The sequence below is a fragment of the Protopterus annectens genome, chromosome 3.part1 (assembly GCF_019279795.1).
Source record: "Protopterus annectens isolate FY-2018-M chromosome 3.part1, PAN1.0, whole genome shotgun sequence".
Lineage (NCBI taxonomy): Eukaryota > Metazoa > Chordata > Ceratodontiformes > Protopteridae > Protopterus > Protopterus annectens.
In genome coordinates, this window is record NC_056732.1 from 431,328,763 (window position 1) to 431,346,405 (window position 17,643).

Below are 17,643 nucleotides of genomic sequence, written 5' to 3' on the forward strand. Positions count from 1 at the left end.
GGGCACCCAGGTTGATAGCAACCTGACTGTTGACCACAATGTTTCCTCCATTGTACAGAAGGCTCTCTACATGGCTCACCTCATAAGTAAGGGTATTTCATCCAGGAAGAAGGAGGTCATAACATCCCAGTACTCCTCCCTTATCAGATCCATTATCAAGTACAATGCCCCCTTCAGCATGTATGTTGCCAAGCACATGCAGCAGCTAGAGAGAACACAGAGGTTCCTGATGAGGAAAATCCAGGGTCTCAAACACCTTTCCTATATGGATAGGCTAAATGTTCTGCCCCTCTACTCAGTGTTGTACAGACTGTTCAGAGGTGACTTGTGTCTGGCATACAAGGACATCTCAAACCCAGCCTTGATGGAGTTGCTGCATTTCCATAAGTCAAACTCCACTCGCACAATCCACATGCAAGGCCTCAACCTGGCCTCTGACATTAATAGAACTTGTTGGTGGGATAGATTTGTGTCCCAAAGTCTCCCCCATCTATGGAATAGACTACTCCATGTCAAGCAGAATATCTGTCTAGTCCTCTTTAAGAAGAACCTAGATGACTGGCTGGGAAACAGAAAATACACCCCTGGGATCCCACCTGTGTCCCTGCTGGACAGGGGAAACAGGTGCTGACTTTGTGGGAACATGGCCAAACTTCATGGCTAGGCTTATAAGGTCCTATAGGCCAATAGCCTGGTATCATTCTATGAACCTATGAATCCTACATATGTGTATATGATTGTATAAGTACTGGTCGAATATAATACACAGCAACCACCATATAACCAATAATAAGCAACCAAACCCACATTATACTGAAAGAAAATAAAAGTAACACACACATTCATAGTTTCATAAAAAATCCCATCTAACAGTAAACTATAGCACACACAAAATATGCAATTTTATTTGCAGGAAGTTTGGACTGTGCCCCATACCACCTGACCAGGGGTGGCTTGGGCTATTGGGCTGCAGAACTGCAGCCCCCCCAGCTGTACAAAAGAAAGGAAACAATAAAAGAAAGGAAAACATAAATAAAAACAACAAACTTGAGTCCCAGAACTCACGCATGCGGACTCGTGGCATTTCCTGAGTCCAGACTGCTACTGAACCAGTCCAGAGCATGTGCACAGAATCCGGATTGTTGGTGAGCCAGTCGGGATTAAGAAAGCCTGCAACAGCAAAGATCCCAGAAGTCTATGCAGTCACAACTGCATAGACTGGAAGGGGATCAGACTGCAATGTCTGCAGGCTGCTCTCACAGGAAGGACACAGGACTTTGCTCTCACGGGGCTTTTGTTTTGAAACTGGAGCTTGGCTGGCTGGAATTAACAAAGTTTGGACTTAAACTCTGCAGGTACTTGTTTATACTAACTGTGTGTGTGTGTGTGTGTGTGTGCGCGCGTGTGTGTGTGCACGTATGTGTGTGTGTGTGTGTGTGTGTGTGCACGTATGTGTGTGTGTGTGTGTGTGTGTGTGTGTGTGTGTGCACGTATGTGTGTGTGTGTGTGTGTATAAAATGCCCCAGTAGCTAGAAAGAAGTCAGAAAATATACCTGGTGGCTAGACTCAAACTCTGTACCTTGGGAGTAGGTAACAAGAGCTTGAATTCCCTACCCACCACCACTTGTGAAATGCTTGCCTCATATTTCTGCTCTGTTCCTCAAAGTATTTTTTCTGGATTTTGAATTCACTAAATAATGACAGGCATTTGAATTTCAGACATCATATTCTTCAAAAAATGCATGGCAAGACAAAGCCTTTTATTCTAGCAATTTTCTGTTTATAAGATCAATATTTGAAATTTGTCCCTGTTTTTTGGGGCTGTATTCTCCCATTATTGGCTTTGTCTAGGTGTTTTGTGCTAAGAAGTTGAGAGTTATGGTGAGAACTGAATTCACTAAATGATAGCCATTTAAGATTCAGTCTACCTGTCTTTCTAGAAAAGCTGATTTGGCATAGAGGTATGTTGTTCTGACGGTAGTGTACAGGGTCCTGGGTTCAAGACTTGGTAGTGAAATGCATGGTGGTAACACAGCATTTTATTCTAGCAACTTTGCAAGATTATGCAAGCAATGTTCAAAATGCGTCTCTAGCTTTTGGGCTTTTGTCCCCCCCTCCCCAATAAATTTTGCCTTTTTCCAGATTTCTTGTGCTTCAAAGTTGAGAGATACATTGAGTGGTGAATGCATTTTACAAGGAGCTGAGAGCTTGAAGAGAAACTTTGTGCTGCTTATGGTGTGTCTGCTTGCGTTGTTAATAGCACAACAGGTAGTGTACTTGCTTTTGATGCAGAAGACTGTGGGTTCTACTCCCACATTATATAGATGCATTACAGATAATGTGTTGTGTTGTACTTTTAAATGGGGTGGATGCTGCAGTCCTGAGAATGTCCTCTTTGGCAGAGATACCTAGTAACAATGAACCTGTTACCAGTTTGCCATCCATTCCCTGTTGCAATATTACTAGCGTATCATTTTTTAATGTAGCATAGGCAATTTATTCCTGAAGAGCAACAGCACTTTATTTGTAGATGAAACAATGAAATATAAAGTTGTGTGCTAGCAGCAACCTCTTCATTACTTACAGATCTCTATAATGTGGAATCATTTAGATGACTTTTACTTCTGCAGAGATTGTGCAACTTTACTGATACTGGTGGATTGTAGAAGTTTGAGTAGACTTTTATGATGGAAATGTTTTGAATTGGGCAGTTTTGTCATTATTGGTGCATACATTTTGTTTCATTGTTTACTGGAAAAATTTTCAAAACAATAAATTTAAAATGCCCTCTAACAACTGTACTGTATTATACAAGGAATATACGATAATAGAATCAAGATTTTGTATCAAAGAACACATGTATGTTTCCTGTGCAAGGAGCTTATGATTTGAAAACAGCCCAATGTTAATCTTTTTCTGCCACTGGCCAGATGTATTTTCTTTGAATGTGGGTTTTGATGCTGTTTCAATGAATGTAAGTTTCAAGGGCAGAGAAGTTTTAATGCTAAGTCTATTTTCATTGTGAAACTGCATTGCTTTGTTTAGCAGATGTCTATTAATGTGTGTGCTGTAAAATGTAAAATAAAACTTTTAAATGAAATCCAAATCATCGTAGAAGTAAAGCAGTATGCACATAACAGTGCTTATGGTAAATGGGACAAAATAATCAAGTAATGGGACATTGAATAGCTGCAGGGGGGAAGCCCCATTTGACCATGATTTTGTGAGGGAGGGAGGGCAGGAAACTCAGCACCAGCTGAATTATAACTCTCAACTTCCAGATTTTTGCAGAATGAATAGATTTTTGCTTCTTATTTTTGGTTTGTTCCTCATAACATTTGTGGTCTTCTGGCAAATCATTTAGGAATAAAGTCACTAAATAATGACAGACATGAAGTTTCAGATGTCATACCCTTCAGAAAAATGCATGCTAAAGCAAGACCGGTTATTCTGTCAACTAAGTTTATACAAGAGCAAGTTTTAGTACTGTTTGTATGTTCCCCCAATACATTTGTCCTTGTCCAGTTTTTCTGCATTAAAAGGTTGAAAGGTACGAGTAAATAAACCACTTTATAGAATTAGGTTTATCCAAACATCTCAACTGTCCCCGATTTTGGCTCAGAATGTTGCTATTCCTCTAATAATTCCTCCACAAAATGGTAAATTTGGAAGACAACGTGGAGGGGTTACAATTAAGAAATAATGATCAGAGTAATAGATTACTTTTAGTTTCAGAAATGCATGTAGATTCTCTTATTTTGTCAGATGCTCAAGTTAACAGTACTACTATTAAAAAAAGTGTTCATTCTTTTTTTAGGTTCCCAGCTGCATTGTATGGCTATTTTATATTTTTGCATCACATTTTTGGTCTGTTTTTCATAAAATTGTGCTTTTCTGGCAAATTAGTGGCAAATCATTAAAGATTGAAGTTAAAAAATAATGACAGACATTTGAGTTTCAGATTTCATACCCTTCAGAAAAGTCATACTAATGCAAGACCTACTACTCTATTATCTTTCTAAGTTTATAAGAGCAATATATAAAAATTGTCCTTATTTGTGGGTCTTTGTCCCACTTCTATTTATGGCTTTGTCCAGATGCCTTGCTCTCAGGTTGAGAGGTATGACAAATGTGTCAGGGCCATCACCGTCAGCCAGAGACATTTCAAATTGTGATATACTTGTTGCACCCCACTCCCCCACTTACTGATTCTGGATGTGCCCAAGCAAGGCAAGGAGCAGTTATGCAGTGTAAGTGTGCAGAGTATCCTCCCATCCAAGGTAGACACAAGTACTACAGTGGCTTTTCACCTGTCCTTAATTTTGCAGAATGTTCTAGTTTTCTGTGATGTTTTTATACTGTTGATTTATGCTTCTTCTTAATCAGAAAATGCATGTTGCTGCAGAGCCTGCTACTCTGTGTTTAAGTATCAATGCTTTAATGACCATCAGGTAAGCTTGTTGAGACTGTAAGATTCAAGTAAACTTTAATAAGCATACTGTTAAAGAATTACCAACATTGAAAGCCTTTTTCTTGTTGCAATGCAGAGAATATTTACATAACTAGATTGTGTATAAGCCTTAGGTATTGAAATGCATATGACAGTATTTGTAATAAAGGACAGGATTACAGTATTTTCAGAAGCTCATTACACTTGTTGGAGACGTGCAGTCATCTTTGCAGGCGTTACCTGTAAACTAAACAGAATGCCAATATATCATGTGTGGTCCATAACCTGTGCAGTAATCCTTTAAGCGAGTTATCTTGAGCTTGTTTCTTGTTTGCTGTTCTTTTTTTACTTTGATCATGTTTTCCCCATGAAACATGTAGATAGTTGTTGTCAGGCAACAGGTCTTTTTTGGCTAAGAAACATTTTTACAAGTGGGGGTATCACAGAGGTTGCTACTTTCAGCATGATACTTGGCACCTTTATAAAGCTGAATATAAACTATAATTAGAACTGCAGTGCAAGGAGAAGTGACTTGAGTTGAGTGCTGCTTGTTTTTTTATACTGGATTTTGACTGGCATTCCAGTAATGTGTTTAAAAAGTAATTTCTTTTATCATGCCTCACAGCCTTTTTGTTTCCATCTAGATATTAAGCAAGCTGTCATGTAGCCAATGCATTGAAATATTTTTTTCTTCTACACTTCATTTTGTCTTGATTGGACTCTCATAATGATGGTTTAGCACCCAGGGCAGTGTATTTTATTAATGTTCCAGTTTTTGTGGTTTTTGGCATAGCCCCACTCCTTTCTAGTTGGTCACACCCCTCCCATTGACCACACCCATTCATCTGTCTTCTGCAGCCCCCCCCCCTTTGATTTAAAGCCACCAGGTACCACTGCTCCTGATAACTATGTATACCAACTCCAAGATCACAAAACAGTGGACACATTCCCAATCACTGCAGCACCATAATCCCATCCCAGTCCAGCATCCCATATAACTCCCACATCCTAATCTAGCATAACACTTCACCACCACATAACAGCTATACTCTAACAGTATACTCACTAAGCAAAAACACACTCACACATTACTACCATTCAGTCATTACCAGTAGTACTGCATTATAAAAAAACATACTTGTGCTACTGTCTTTAAATTAAAGATAAATTAAACCTCATGTACTCACTAAACCAAAACACACACATTACTACCATTCAGTTATTACCAGCATTACTGCATTACAAAATAAAAATATATCCACTACTGACATTAATTTAAAGATCAATAAAACCTGATACACTCACAAAACAAAAATAGACTCACACATTACTACCATTCAGTCATTAACAACATTACTGCATTACAAAAAGAATCTGCATTACTGACATTAACTTAAAGATAAATAAAACCATATAGACTCACTAAAACTTTCAACAAAAAACAACCCCAACACAAACCTAATCACAATCAACTAACAAACATAAACCTATTCATAAAAACATGTTCATCCACAAACCACCAAAAGCATTAATCAAACATATATTCATAAGAAACTAGTACACTCATATATAAGAATATCTGCATTCATGTTTGTAATGGTAAACAGGAATAAGTAGTAAGCAATAAATGTACTTTAAATATGTTATATAGTGCGCATTGGTTTTGTGTTGCATTATCCACTTTTATAAAAATATAATAAACAAAGCATTGCATTACAATATAAGCAATAATTTTTTTACAGTATTCAGAGAATGCCATATTGTAACTGCATATTTATAATGTCCACATTTCCCAGGATTTTTCTGACTTAGTACCGCTTAATGTCTTGCATTTCCTTTGGCTGCACAAGTACTCACTGTTTAGCATATACATTTTAATAACATGCAATTAAACAAACAGGTATAAATAAAGTAAAAAAAATGAGATGCCACTAGCCCAGGGGGACTTAACCCTTCAATAGAAGAAAGAAATAAAAAAAAAATTACTGTATAGTGTATGCAAACAGCACAGTCTCACAATGGTTCTATGCTGCAAGCCAGTTACAGGTTAAATTATCACTAATTTCCTATATGTCAACCGCAGCTTGGCATCTAGTCACCTATTAATGTGCTTTAAGAACATATTCTTGCCCAGCCTAAAACATGTTACTGTCTTCATGCTTCAGAAAGTTGCAGCACTGACTTTTCCCAGGGATTAAGTTCAATACTGGCTCATTCATCTGGAACCAGTGGTGGCTCATGGTACTAGCTGCTGGTTGCAGCATCTCACAGTTAAAAAGAAAAAAAATATGTTAACTCAGAAAGTTTTTAGATACATTTTATTTGACATTTTGTTGCATTCTGAGGAGATTAAAAAAAAAGAATCTGCTTTTTTACAATTACCAGGCTATTTTGAAAAACAGTATAGCATTTGGCAGTGAGAGATGTGTCGCTCAATGAATGGCTCACCGGACTGCTGCATGATGCAGTGAGGAGCCCTTCCTATTGTCTTAGATGGCCTCAGATGAGTGAGACAGCCTAAGCCAAGAAGTTGTTAATGTGTGAGAGGAAGAATATGCTTGGGAAAAGTTTTTTTTTTTATTTTAAAGTATTTTTTTTTTTGTCAGGCACTATGTATGCTACCGTCAGGATGTGCGAAAAGGTAATTACTTAAAGTTTGTGTCTGAGTGTATGACTTTATGTATATGTTAGTGTGCTGTGCATAAATGGACAAACTACTGAAGGGTCTTTGGAGGGGGGATAATTGATGTTCATACCTGTGTGTGTGTGTGTGTGTGTGGGGGGGTAAAATAAATTACTTTGTCCAATTGTTGATATTTTTATTTTATTACATTCTAATATCTGAGGTATATTCAATCGATAAAGTTGGCTTTAATTGTTGGATCCAGGGATCGCCTGTGAAAAAAAGTGACTGACACTGCTGTCATTTGTTTAAAATAAGCATTTATTATTCTGGCTTTTCAGGAGTTGTGTGCATATTTTTTTCACTTTCTGTAACAGTCAGGCATCAACATTGCATGCAATAAGTAGCTGTCTGTGGTAGTCTGGGCAGGATGTGTGTTACAGCAACTGATCACTGGCAGAGTGTTGCACTGCATAGTGGTGTTATATAACAAGAGTAGTGGTTTCTGGCCCAGAAATTATAGTTATTGTCCATTTGTGCAGTTTTTCCATATCTTTCAATTTTTCTGGTTTAAAAGTCTGCATTTGAGCTTGTTTCCCCACTTCTCATGTAACTAGTCTATTCCAGATACAGATTTGCTGTATCCAAGACTGTTTGTAAGCTTCTGAGCCCCCAAGCCTTTCTGTGTTGGAGGGAAGCCTTCTAGCTTATCATTGGGAGTGGTAAGCACTAGGTAGCCTATCTACCACAAGAGGAGTGGTTTCTGGCCCAGAAATTGTGGTTTATTGGCCGTTTGGGAAGTTTTTTCCATCTCTTTCAACTTTCTGGCTAAAAAGCCCACATTTGCGCTTATTTCTCATCTTTTGTGTAACTAGTCTAGTCCAGATACAGATTTGCAGTATCCAGGATTGTTTGTAAGCTTCTGAGACCCCCAAGCCTTTCTGTGTTGGAGGGAAGCCTTCTAGCTTATCAGTGGGAGTGGTAAGCACTAGGTAGCCTATCTACTACAAGAGGAGTGGTTTCTGGCCCAGAAATTGTAGTTTATTGGCCATTTGGACAGTTTTTCCATCTCTCAATTTTCTGGTTTAAAAGCCTGCATCTGCAGTTGTTTCCTGCCTTTCATGTAACTAGTCTAGTCCAGATACAGACTTGCTGTATCCAGGACTGTTTGTAAGCATATGAGCAGTGCCAAAGTCTGCTCTTCAAATTTTCCCTTAGATCTACTAGTTCTCTCCTCTCCTGCACTTTTACTAGCTTATTAGTCTAGCACTTTACCTGACTTCCTGTAGTGGTTATTGTAGCTCACAAAAGTGCTACCAGCACTAAACGTTCTACAAGGAAACAGATCCAGTACTTATTATTAATGCCCACTCCTTGAGGCATGTCTAAAGATCAGTTCCCTGTGCTTTCTCCTATTAACCTGGTGAACTTGGGCATCCTGAGGCAATGTAGCAACTGCCTCATGTACACCAACAACCCTTTCCTCTTACCTCCCAACACTTAGACTTGTGAGAGATCCACTTATATATCCAAACTGGAAGCCACGCACTCTGCAGCTAAGAACGGAATAGCTGGTCAAGAGGAGGTCAACACTTGCACAACACCACATGGAACACATAGCCCTCCAGAACACACACCAGCACTGTCTTCACATAAAAACACAAACCACACACCCACTTTCCTGGAGGATCTAAATAAAAATCTATCCAAACAGCAGAGACCTTCAAGGCAGAAACACACTCAATCACCACAACACAACACTAATCACAAGACACATAACTCTCCTAAACAGTGTGCCACTCAACCAAAGCTCCTAAGGCAAAACAGCACGCCCAACACACTAGTCATAGGTGATTTGATAGTAAGGCACACTGATGTCTCACTCACTAGGTTGAATAAGGAGAAAGTAACAGTCAGCTACCTGTTAGGTGCCAGGATCTGCCACATAATGCAAGCACTCAGGTCCCTCAACAACAGGTACAAATACGACTCAGTCATTGTACATGTGGTTGTGAATGACCTGAGACATACCTCCCTGGACTACATGAAAAGAGACATGGAGGAGCTCTCGGATTATATAGCCCAGCCAAGTATGACCCTAGCCCTGAGGAGCAACCTACCATCACCCAGAATTATACCACAGTACAAGCAGAAAATGATTGATTTCAACAACTGGCTAAGTCTCTGTTGTCATTCTAAAGGGATCCAGTATCTGTCTGCCTGGGATGACATGATTGACAGACCTCGATGCTTTGCCAGAGATTGCCTGCATTGTTACCCCTGGGATTCTGGATACTGGTTAAGGCTCTTGCCACCCCTATAGTGCCTTTTTTAGGTGGTGTTCCAAAGACCAAATTACCACTGTAACAGCTACAAATAAATGCAATCTGAGGGTCATGCTGCTCAATGCTAGAAGTTTAAATTTCAAAATGCACTCGCTCGAAGCACTCCTTAAAATGAAGAACTTCGACATTTGTGCTGTAACAGAGACCTGGTTCAAGGCGTAGAAAGCACCTCTACACTATCAGGCTATAACTGATTCCACACCTTTTGGCCCAAGAACTTGGACCAAAGCTCCAAAGGTAGTGGTGTTTTTATATTCATAAAGGATGTGCACACCTCCAGACTGGTAGCCCAACATAACGCATCAGAGATACTTCAGGTGCAGCTAACATTGGGTAAGACAGTGATTCAGGTCGTAGCCTGCTATAGGATCCCAACCATGTCCCAAGACTCACACTCCATGTTCCTAAGCACCCAAGAGAATATTAGGGTCCAACCTTACACTCTCATACTAGGGGACTTCAACTACCCCTCCATTAACTGGGAAAATTATTCATGTACCAATACACTTGCCCAACATTTCCTGAAGTTCATTAATTCCAATGCCCTGGACCAGATCATTCTTACCCCCACTAGAGGTAGCAATATCCTTGACTTGGTCATTACTAACATGGGTGACTATTGCTCTACACCAATATTCAGCTCCTCCCTGGTTAGATCCGACCACAAACTAACCACCTTTGAAATCCACATCCCTCCCACCCACCCCCACCCCTGCAAAGGTAACTACCATGAAAAACTTCTCCAAAGCTAACCTTGGGCTCCTAAAAACAGAGGTGGCTAACTTCATGGCACCCATGCAAATGGAGAATAGTTGCATGACTGCTAAATCATACACCAATGCACTGTACAAACACGTGCACAAATGTGTGGATCTCTCCATACCCAATAGAACCAAGATGCTCTCCTCCAAAAAAAGGAAGCTAATTTGGTGGTCCCCTGCTATAAACAAACTTTACAATGGAAAGAGGAAAGTGATGCAGAATAAGGTGAAGTCCCAAGACAGGAAAAACTCCCTTATCAGCCTCAACAAAAAGTTGAGATCCCTCATCAAATCCTCTAAAGCTAGCTATGAAAAACAGAATTACAGCAGATAGTAAAGACAACCACAAGGCCTTCTATAGTTATGTAAAGAATCTCCATGGCAATACTCAGATTTACTCTGAGCTACTGCACAATGGTACCTCCCATACCGAGCCAATAGATATGGCCAGTACAAAGGGTGACAGATTCAGTGCCTACTTTACCCCTCTCTCCCCCCAAAGAACCAATCACAATACCAGTAGATTGCCAGGCACCCAGTATTACTACTGCACAGGTTAAAACAGCACTGTCTAAGGCCAAGAATACAGCTTCTGTGGGACCTGACAATATCTCTGGCTGTGTTCTATATGAACTACAGAGTAAACTAGCACCCTACCTGTGTGCCCTGTTCAATCACAGCCTCACCTCAGGCTTTGTCCCTACCAAATGGCGCACTGCTACAGTCATCCCTCTCCACAAAGGAGGAGTGACTACAGACCCTGGGAACAATCACCCCATTTGCCTGATGAGTCTGATATGCAAAGCTATGGAACACATCATCATGGACATAATAAACAAGGATATAGGGAATCTTCAAACTTTGGATCCCACACAGTTTGGTTTTGTGAAGGGTAGATCATGCCTGCTCAACTTGGTCGAATTCTTTGAGTAAGTCACCAGTGCTGTGGATGAAGGCAAGGTGGTTCATACAGCCTACCTTGATCTGGCCGAGGCTTTTGATACAATTCCCCACTCAGGAATCATAGAAAAACTCACTAAACTAGGCATCAACTCCTATATCACTAGGTGGGTTGCAAACTGGCTTACAGCTAGAACCCACAGTGTGAATGTAGCTGACTCCAAGTCAGACTGCCGACTAGTCATGAGTTGATTCCTCCAGGGTTAGGTCCTGGGTCCTCTCCTGTGTGGTGTCTGCTTCTCTGAAGTCCAGGCCAACAAGAAGGGACTTTGACTGACAAAGTTCACAGATGATTGCAAGTTGGGAACTATTATTAACTCCCCAAGTGATGTTAACAACCTATAGAATGGCCTCACTGAGACCAAACTGGTGTCAGAACCTTAAGCTCAATGCCAAAAAAATGTGTCATCATACCCTTTGGGAAAAACCCGGTTTCCATGAATTACCACACTGATGGTAGTCCACTGAACACAGAAGGCATTATAAGAGATCTGGGAACACAGGTTGACAGCAGCCTCTCTTTTGATCACCACATTGCCACTGTCATCAGAAAGTCCTTCTATGTGGCACATCTCATTACTAAGGGGTTTGCATCCAGGAAGAAAGAGGTCATTGTCTCTCTCTACTCTTCCCTCATTAGGCCAATCATTGAGTACAATGCCCCATTTGGCATGTACCTCACTAGACAACAGCAACAACTGGAAAGGCCACAAAAGTACCTCACAAAAAGGATCCTAGGCCTTAAACACTTGTCTTCTATGGACAGACTAAAAAAATCCAACTATTCTCTGGCTCATATCGCCTACTTAGAGGCAATCTCTGCTTGACTTACAAAGCCAAGCCATATCTGACCCAACTCTGCTAGAAATGCTACATCTAAAGAAATCCCATTCCCTCCACACCACATGCTCCAGAGACCTCAACATCATTACCACAATCAACAGAACATACTGGAGGGACAGGTTTATAACCCAGAGACTGCCCATGCTATGGAATAGACTCCCCATACATGTCAAGCAGAGCACCTCTCTGACCTTCTTCAAGAGAAATCTTGATGAGTGGATGGGAAATAGAAAATTCACCCCGGGGATAACTCCAGTGGCTCTACTCGACAGAGGCACTGGGAACTAAGGTTGGGTGGCACAATGCTAGGGTAATCCTATGGCTAGGCTTGTAAAGGCTCTAGGGCCATCAGCCTAGTACACACCTAACCTATTAACCTATGAACAGCACTTGATTCCACTGTTGAGTTTTTGGCTGTTCATTCCTTCTATGTGAAGTCCATTTCTGATTTTAGATTTTATTAAAGTTCTTGACACTCAGTAGTATAATATATGCCTCTAACCATTTGTTCTTTTACTTGTCATCCCAATCCAGCATCAGAGTGATACACAGAAGATATCTGTCTCTTTGAAGGCAGAGAAAGGTAGGTGCTATTCCCGGAAAGACTGAATATTTTTCCTTACTCATGATTTTTTGTTCTGGCCATCATCAAGTCAAACTTTAGTTAAAAAAATCTAAGATGCACCTCAGGGAATCAACTGCTTTATGACGTCTGGAGTTCTATCACACCTCCATCATAATTCAATTAATTCCTCAGGGCTTAAATTACGGTGGAGTCATGGCCAGTTACAGAGTATTAAAAGTATGAGGGAGGAGTAAGATGAAGTATGAAAAAGTAAGAAATAAGTAATCTGTCTGGATGGTTGGGGACAAGATGAGGTGAAAACAGAGGGGGGCACTGGGGGAGTGCAGTGGAGACTAGTTAGCAACAGGGCACTCGTGAATTGTCGATTACGTTTTGACATCTAATGTGTATATTGTCAGTAAAGTGGCTATATTGAGTGGGTTTGCACTAAAGCAGCCTGTGGATGAAAGTGAACGACCACATCTGTTTGATCATAGATAACAGTTATTGACTGGCTTTAATACAGCTCAGCCCTATTGTATATGTCTCCACCTATTCAGTTGATTTCTACAGCCTCCCTTGCTTTTAAATCACCAGCCACCACTGTCCTGAACTAGCTCATGTTTTTCTTCTTGATCACTTACAAAAGATTTAGGTTGTAGATCTGAAGTACCCATGAAGCTTTATGTCTTACTAATCCCAGCCTTCCATGCTATTCTTCCTGTATTTTTTTAAATTGCTGCTGGTTTGAGATACTTCTAGGACATTTAGCAAGAATTTGCACATATTTGCTCTCTGTTTTTAAATTCATTTGAACAGTCTGCTTCTCTTTTAGCTAAGGGCTCTAATCCTATAGTTACTAATTCCAGTAAATAGCTACACTGCATTTTGTCTTGTATGTGGCCTAACTGTTGGAATTTAACCCTGTTTTCTATTTTCTGAAAAGATTGAGAGCCAGGCTACCTCAGTAGTTTTGATTGCTTTAAGGATGTTTCAAGCCATCCAACAACAGAGCTAAGTGTCTGAACAATTTTCTTACCCTCAAAATCTGTTTTTGTTGCATTCTTAAACACAGTCATGGAAATTCATTAACGGCCCTAGCATGAGTGTATGGCTCATGCTACAAAGGGTCTTTCAGCATGAAATGCTCAAATGTGATTAAAGAACATGCTAGCAATGACGTGTTTGAACTTTATTATCAGCTAATCTGCATATGTTCTGAATCACAGGTACTGCTGTAATGTGCATTCTTAGCTGATCTCCATGTTACATAGTACCCTACTGTCTTGTGGGAAGTGGAGTCCTCCCTCCAGTCAATCTCTGACAAATGTCACATAAACACACACGCGCACACACACACACACACACACACACACACACACACACACACACACACACACACACACACACAAGCATGCACATGCACACAAACACACACATTACAGCCTCTGAACCCATCCCTACCCTTTCATGGCCCCCCTGATCCATGTAGTACTTTAGTGCTCTTATAGCACTTTAAAGAGTCATCCCTGGTGGTGTGGTGGTATAGTTCTCACCTGCCACCCTCCTGATCTCCGTACTAATGTTGGTACCATTATGGCACTTAAGAGTAAGCCTAGGTGTCTGGAGGTTTATCCCCATCCTGATCCCCATAGTAATGTATGTGCCTTAGAACACTTTAAGGAGTATTATCTGGTGTCTTTTTTATCCCCAGCCTCCACCCCTTCATTCCCATGGTAACACTGGTGCCATTACAGCACTTTAGATACTCATTTCTGGTGTCCGGAGGGTGCTTCCATTCCTTAATCCCTGTAGAAATATTGGTACCACCATGACAATGTATTCCCTGGAGATCTACTGGTCCAACTCTAATCCTCTTACTCTGGCTGGTGCTATTTTAGCACTTAAGAGTGTGAGTGGTGTTTGTGCAACTCCATCCTGCTGTTCTCTGCTTTAGGGCACTCTTACTTGGCGTCCAGTGTTTACCCATCCCCATACTAATGTTGGTGCTGATACACAACCCTCAATTGCCTTGGTCCCCCAAAGTAATGGGGGTGCAAGTTTAGCCCTTTTAAACATTATTCTCCCTGGTGTATGGTGGTTCCCCCCACCCATAAATCCTCATTTGATTATGTTGCCTTTATGGCACTCTTACGGTAAGCCCTGGTGTCTGGTGGTTCCCTTCCACCATGTACATGTTCAAAGTTCATGACTTGGTGAGGATGGCTGTACTGATCTACATGGCTGCGCACTTTCTTGAATTGCTTAGCCATGTAGAGTGCTTCCTGGGGCAGTTCCAGGAAGAGAGCATATGGCTAAGTAACATATGCCTCTCTCTGGAATTCCTCATTAACATTCCACAGGGCCAGTAGGCTATATCTTCACAGTGCTACATGTCTTTGTGTTGGAGGACAATGCAGCACTATGTGCGGGTGCTTCATGAATACAAAAAAGTACAAATATGTTTATACAGCCATGTACATGTCATGGTGGGTTCACTGTATTTCTTCTGGTTCACCCCTTGCATTAATTTAACTACAAAATTCCCATCATCACCTCCTTCATTAGTTGTCAGTAAGCACAAAAGTATAATTCTGTGAAGACACTCACCTTAAGCTGTTTAAATACTTTTGCCCTCCCACTGTATTCCATATATCCAGAATCGTGAGTGTCCACCATGCCAGTCAGTGGTGCTCTTTTAAACTTGCTCTCTTTTGAGTCACTTACTATTACTATAAACCTGTGTTTTGAAGCTCTTCCTGCTGTCCTCTCATATGCTCATATACTCTCTGCTGGATTACTTTACTTGTGTAAACACATAAGTACTAGATATGATGGAATGTCAGTATACTAGTTTCACCTGTGCTGCCAGACCTTTAGCAACCAGGTTGCCTAAGACAGAGTACATGCTGTCTTATGCTCTTGGATAATGAACTTTTACTCAACACTAATGATTCCATCTGTGAGTAGCACAAATACCTAATTAATATAGAGGTTTCTGTCTCGCACCTAGAGACTTCCCCTGTGAGTTTCATACTTGTGCATTGCAATCCTTCACCAATCACACTAAAATATGTTATGCTGAGGCTGTAAAAGAAACAATCCAAAAACCCTCTAGAAATAAGAAGATTAAGTTTCAACAATCCATCTCATGAATACCCCAATAAATAGTCACCTGGGCAAAAACATTCCAAATCTACCATTTTGAACCAGACTAGCAATAGAAATTAGACTCTGTTGTTAGGCACACTGACTCATCACTCACAATGCTGGACAATGAGTCAGCTACAGAGAGTTGTCCTTTAGGCACCAGGATCTCTGATGTTATAAGGACCCAGAGATGTCTAGCACTTCACAAAAATGACTGAAACTTGGTAGTAGTGCAAGTGGGAGTGAACAATTTGGTTGTAAAACATTAAGGGGCATGCAGAGAGAGATATGCCAAAACTTTCCGTACATATTACGGATGTATATAAAACACTAATCCTTTGTAGATTCCTTCCTTCACATCTAATAGAATAAAACAAATGCAAGCCAGGGCCACCATGAATGTTAGGCAATCTCTGAGACTTACAGAAAATATGTTAAAAAATTTTCTTGACATGCCAATAACCAAACATGGGGTGGACAATTTGAATAACACTACAAGAGGCCAAAGATGTAGCAGGGCAAGAAGGACAGGGTGAACAGTTTCATATGAAAATTAAATGGGACTGCTAACCATGAACATATGCTGTTTAATACAATAGACTTTTAGTCATATTGAGAGATATATTTAAAAAAAGGGTTATCTTCTGTACCAAGTAAAAGGGATGATTTGGCTAAAACTTTACTTAAACTGTGTTTATTTATTAGGAAATTGAATGCCGATTATTTTTTGAATAGTGTTGGCAGGTTACAAATTGTATTCTGTAAGCCCTCCAACTTTATTTTATTTATTTATTTATTTATTTATTTATTTTACATTTGTTGACTGGGAAAGTCCGACTGGACAAGGTCCATTTTCAGCAGAGGGCCTGGGAGAAAAGCTCCACATTAGTTAAACAATAAAAGATACATTTACAAATACAGAAAATTGATAATAGAACTAATTAAAAACATATAAAAAAGCACATTTATAAAATAGAAGATCTTGTGCAGAGGTTCTATGTATCTACATAATTTGTGTTATGAACAATGCTTTATTCATTAAAACATTTTATTCTGTAACTAAGACCATGGTTACAGTAGGAGAAAGTAGGAGGGAAGATAGGAGAAGTAGGAAAGAATAGAAGATTATGTAATGCATGGACATAGTCAGGAATTCATAAGATGTGTCTTTAGTGAGTTTTTGGACTGTAAAGTATTTGATGCTGAAGTCACAGATTTGGGGAGGCTCTTCCAGTTTTTAGCTATGATGTGCAAGAAAAGTGCTTTCCCTGCAGTGTTGTTAGCCCTAGATATTGATAGGAGGGATTTGTTGGATGAGCAGAGGGGACAATTTGCTATGTAGTGAATCAGTAGTTGACTTAGTACTGGGGTTTTGTCAGGATTTCTTTAAATGCTGTAAGCAATAACTAGTTGGTGATAATTTAGTAACTGTGGAAGTTCTAGCCACTGAAGCTGCTTTAGAGCTAGGCAGTGGTGGGTTCTGAAGGTGGCATTACTAGCAAACCTGGCAATTTTATTGTAACAAGTTTGTCAAGGTCAAGTCTCCTGATGTGGGTTAGGATTGGAGCTGCATATAATAAAGTGGACAATAGGTGTGTTTGGGCTAGGGTGATCTTTCCCTGATCTGATAGGAAGTTTTTGTGTCTGTATAGAGTTCCCATTTTTTATGTACCTTTTTGATGGTTTGAGAGATATGGACATCAAAGTGAAGACTTTAATCCACACTTATCATTCATTCCCCTTGTAAGTGTTTCAGGAGGCTTGTTTGAAAGATATTATGAATTGTTTTGCTAATAAGACTAAAGGACATTTTTTTTAAATATAACAATGCAAGAAAGGAGGACATTAAATGATTTAGTAAAAATAATAAAAAAATTAGATTTTTAAAAGTTGATAAGGGTAGTGGAATTGCTATCGTAAATCAAGTCAAATGTTAAGTTATCTAA